Below are 4,645 nucleotides of genomic sequence, written 5' to 3'. Positions count from 1 at the left end.
CATCAAAAGCCTCTCGTGGTCATTGATCTGATGAACACTTAACGGTTAGACCACACCATTTGAAGGGCCCAGTCCTACCACTTTTTTGGAGAACTGGTTTTTTTTTTTTTTTAAGCCTTGTTTCTTAGACAGCAAGGCATTGTCACTGCATAACGAAAGAGATCATGATTTTAATGTTTTTAAGAAGCTGTACTTATCAGAATGTATGAAATTGTCCTACTTATACATCACACACAAAAAGCATTTTTAGTTATTTATTTATTCAATTTCTATACCACCCTTCCAAAAATGGCACAGGGAGGTTTACACAGAGAAATAATAAATAAATGAGATGGATCCCTGTCCCCAAAGGGATCACAATCTAAAAAGAAACATAAGATACACACCAGCAACAGTCACTGGAGGTACAGTGCTGAGGATGGATAGGGCTGATGTTTCAGGGGCCTCTCAGGATAAAACTCCAGGCTAGCCTCATCACAGAGACAAAGAAAAGATGATCCAGCATTAATTGCAGGGCAACTTTTCTTTTTAAAGGGGGAAAACTTTCAACTTCAGAATCCATAGTACAAAGTTAATGTGTATGAGTTCTTAAAATCTAGAATATACCCTATTGAGTTAATCTGAAGAGCATTTTATTTTCTCTCTACAAAAATAACAACCCTGCTCTGGGGCTAACCCGGGGGGTACACCATTCAAATGTTTTGATGGGCTGGAACCAACCACAATGGTGTTCAGTGGTCAAGGTCAATTTTCAGCACATTATTGAATTAAAATTAATTATTAAAAATATTAATGCAAGCAATTATTAGATAGTTGTGGATCTTTCCCCCCTTTGGTAAGGGACCCACAATTTTAACTAAGAATCATGGCCAGAAAATAGAGCCTGTCCTTGCTCAGTCACTGGGGCATCTAGTGAGATCTCCCTTAAAAAATGCCAGCCCCAAACAAATGCAAAATCCTCTCCTCTTTCTAAATTGCTGTCGATTTCATGTTGCAATCCTAGTCGTGCTTACTGAGGAGTCAACTAAGTAAATATTTCCAAGTAAACATGCACAGGATGGTGCTGTCAGGCAGTTTCAGAGAGGGCAGAGGATGAAAAGATGAAGAAGAAGAGGGAACTAACCCAAAGAGTGGCCTTGGGGTGCTGTTGCTGCAAGTTGTGACAATCAGTGGACCCACAAAAAAGTCCCTGAGGGCCTGATCTGGTCCCCGGGCCTTACGTTGTGCAGGCCTGGCCTAACCCTTGCTCTGTGCATGTCTGAACATACACAGACCTGTTCGGGGGGGGTGGGGGGCTGATGTCCAAACATGGGTGTTTGTTCTGCATCTGCTCTGGGCATGTCTGAACATGCCTGGACATGGGGGTCTGCCTGGCCATGTTGTGTGGACGCTCTCCACAGGGTCTCACTATACCCTTAGGAGGCTGTGGCTTCAACCTGCCCTTAGTTAGAAGCTTTCGGCTCCTTCCTGCTGTGATGTCAGCATGCCCTTCGAAGGGCAGGGCTTCAACTTGCCCTTACTAGGCTCTGGCTTTCCCTTGCCCATCGTTCCTTGCCCTTACTAGGCTATGGCTTCACTTTGCCCTGACTTAGGCTCCGCCCAGGTACTATAGGGCTCTTCATTGATATCCAGGCCCAAGAATTTCTGCATTGCTATGCGAGAGCGTTTCAGAGTTTGCACAAGTGCTGAATTCTAAAGGGAGAAAAGAAAAGACTATGAGTTTAATGTCCTTTTTCACACACACACACAACCTCAAAACCTAGCCTGTAAAATATATTTACCTGTGGCTCAGCTGCCATGGTTGCCAGGATCTCTTGCCACATTTCCCTTGTCTCAGCTTGTTCTTCAGCATAGGTTTTCACAGGAGGTCCTTGATCATCTGAACTGGTGCTAATCTGGCGTTTTCTTGGCTTAGGTGTTGACTCTGGCTGATTTGTTGCCAAATTCGGGCTCTGAGGAGATCCCATCATCAAACCCACAAGCAAACAGTAGAATTGTGACCTTTATGCAAAGGGGGCTCTGCTACAAGCCTTGTAGGATACTCCATGCAGCAGCAACACTATAAGCCTTGAATGGCTGGCTGGGAACTCCTTCCTATTGGTCCTCACATGTCAGGTGGGTAGGGCTCATGGTACAGGAGGCTCTGGGCATGCCTGGGCATGTTCTCTGGAGGGTTTACAACTCCTCCCTACTGTGGTGATGTCATGCCCATCAGTGGGAGGGGATTGATGACATCTTGCCCTTCAATGGGCGGGGCTTGATGACGTCTTGCCCTTACTAGGCTCTGACTTCACTCTGCCCATATTTCTTGCCCTTCCTTAGTCTGTGGCTTCACTTGCCCTTACTTAGGCTCCTCCCAGGTCTGTATATAATACTACTGGCCTTATTTCTTAGCAGACCTGGTTTATGCACGAGGCAGAGAGAAGCAGATGTACGGGCGACTTCCTTGCCCTGGCTTGCAAAGAGTCTTCAGTTCTTGCAGCCAGAAGGAAACTGCAAGTCGAGAGGACGAGACAGATCCGAGGCTGCCCACAGTAGCAGGGGATGTGGCAAGGAGGGTTTCCAGCAAGCCTGTTCCAGGAGAGGATGGGACATTTCTGCTGAGGAGTGGCTGAACTTTGGCCAGTCACTATCTTTGGCCAGTCACAGGGTGATGGGAGACTGACTTTGGACTAGACTGGTAGACTGACTTTGGCCAGTCACAGGGTGATGGTAGCCCTAGCAGAGCCAATAAGGATGAGAAACCCGTTCCCCAGTACCCAGTTCCTCAAGGAGGACAGAAAGCCCTGCAGCGGAAAGGAGAGCAGCTAGAAAGCAACCGGAGTCTGGCATTCCATCCAAAAAGGAGGAGAGAGGCTTGATGATTTGCTATTCAAAAGCTTTTCCAGCTTCCCTGGGGGAAAAAGGTATCTTCATCATGAAAGCCCCATATTGATCTACCTTTATTTGCACACATTATTTATGCTGAAATTTTGCCTTGCCAGGTGGAAAGGCATTCATACAGATTCATCATGTTGCTCTTGCCTGCCTCTTTTCTTCCTTCCCTCCTTCCCTCTACTGTCTTTCTCTGCTAAAAATCGAGATTGCATGCTCCTTGGGACAGGGACCTGTCATTTGGCTCTGTGTAAATCCATCAATGGTACCTTATCAGTTGTTTGATTGTTCAGAGAGCGCTTCAGCTGTGTACTTCACACCATGATTGCAAAGTAATTCCTGAAGCAGTGTTTAACATGTTGTTGGGAGTGTGTGTGTGTGTGTGTGTGTGTGAGAGAGAGAGAGAGAGAGAGAGAGAGAGAGAGGTGGTGCAACTGTGGGGAGTCCAGCGAGATTTAATTATTGAACAGAGAGGTGATAAAGCAGGTCAAGCCTTTCTGGAAGTCCTGTTGGAGACGGAACCATAGTTTAGCACAGAGAACATAGCTACCTTTTGAGGGGAAGGAGGTGTGAAGGATCCAGAGGTTTGAGAGAGAGCATCTGCTTTGTATGCAGACAGTCCCAAGTTGCATCCCTGGCAGCATCTCCAGGTAGGGCTGGGAGAGACTCTTGCCTGCAACCTCAAAGAGCCGCCGCCAGTCAGTGTTGACAGAACTGAGCTAGATGGACCAAGGGTCTGACTCAGGATAAAGGAGCTTTCTATGTTCCATGGTCTGCCCCTAGGTGCATGGGGCATTCTGCCCCAAAGCATGCCTTTTATACTACTACTACTACTACTAGTAGTAGTAGTACTAGTAGTAGTAGTAGTAGTAATATGCTCCAGGACAGAGCTTTTACAATTAAAACAGTTTCTTGGCTCACATTAAATCCTTTACCCTGTGTAGGACACTCTCTTCTGCATCCCCTATGCCCCTTCCTCTCACAAAACCAAAAACCAGACGAGCACTCTTGCAATGTCCTTCTGCGTGGCGCTTTCCAAACTAGCTGCTCATCAGCAGCAAAACGCCTCCGTTCAGGCAAGTTGCATTTGGAATGTAAACAGCAGGGGGAGCAGTCTCATGGAAACTAACCACCCGAAAAAAGCAGCAACCGTTTGACGCCATATACAGGTGAAACTCAGAAAATTAGAATATCGTGTAAAAGTCCATTAATTTCAGTAATGCAAATTAAAAGGTGAAACTGATATATGAGACAGACACATTACATGCAAAGCCTTAATTTGTTATAATTGTGATGATCATGGCGTACAGCTCATGAAAACCCCAAATCCACAATCCCAGAAAATTAGAATATTACATGGAACCAAGACGACAAGGATTGTAGAATAGAACAATATTGGACCTCCGAAAAGTATACAGTGTACTGTGCTTGATTGGCCAGCAAACTCGCCTGACCTGACCCCATAGAGAATCTATGGGGCATTGCCAAGAGAAGGATGAGAGACATGAGACCAAACAATGCAGAATTGCTGAAGGCCGCTAATGAAGCATCCTGGTCTTCCATAATACCTCATCAGTGCCACAGGCTGATAGCATCCATGCCACGCCGCATTGAGGCAGTAATTGCTGCAAAAGGGGCCCAAACCAAGTACTGAATACATATGCATGCTTATACTTTTCAGAGGTCCGATATTGTTCTATTCTACAATCCTTGTCTTCTTGGTTCCATGTAATATTCTAATTTTCTGGGATTGTGGATTTGGGGTTTTCAT

The 4,645-nt window shown here is 45.7% G+C and overlaps 1 long non-coding RNA gene across 1 annotated transcript; it reads right to left on the bottom strand.

Moving 5' to 3' along the window:
- Positions 1 to 241: 241 nt before the first annotated feature.
- Positions 242 to 2,003, bottom strand: LOC128332519 (uncharacterized). The gene is made up of 2 exons (XR_008310677.1): positions 1,782 to 2,003; positions 242 to 1,692 (listed from the first exon to the last, which is right to left on the bottom strand). It is a non-coding gene; the product is annotated as an uncharacterized LOC128332519 (long non-coding RNA).
- Between the last annotated feature and the right edge of the window lie 2,642 nt (positions 2,004 to 4,645).

The sequence above is a fragment of the Hemicordylus capensis genome, chromosome 7 (assembly GCF_027244095.1).
Source record: "Hemicordylus capensis ecotype Gifberg chromosome 7, rHemCap1.1.pri, whole genome shotgun sequence".
Classification (NCBI taxonomy): domain Eukaryota; kingdom Metazoa; phylum Chordata; class Lepidosauria; order Squamata; family Cordylidae; genus Hemicordylus; species Hemicordylus capensis.
The sequence above is the reverse complement of the archived record's forward strand: the minus strand, read 5'-3'. Positions and strand labels throughout refer to the sequence as shown.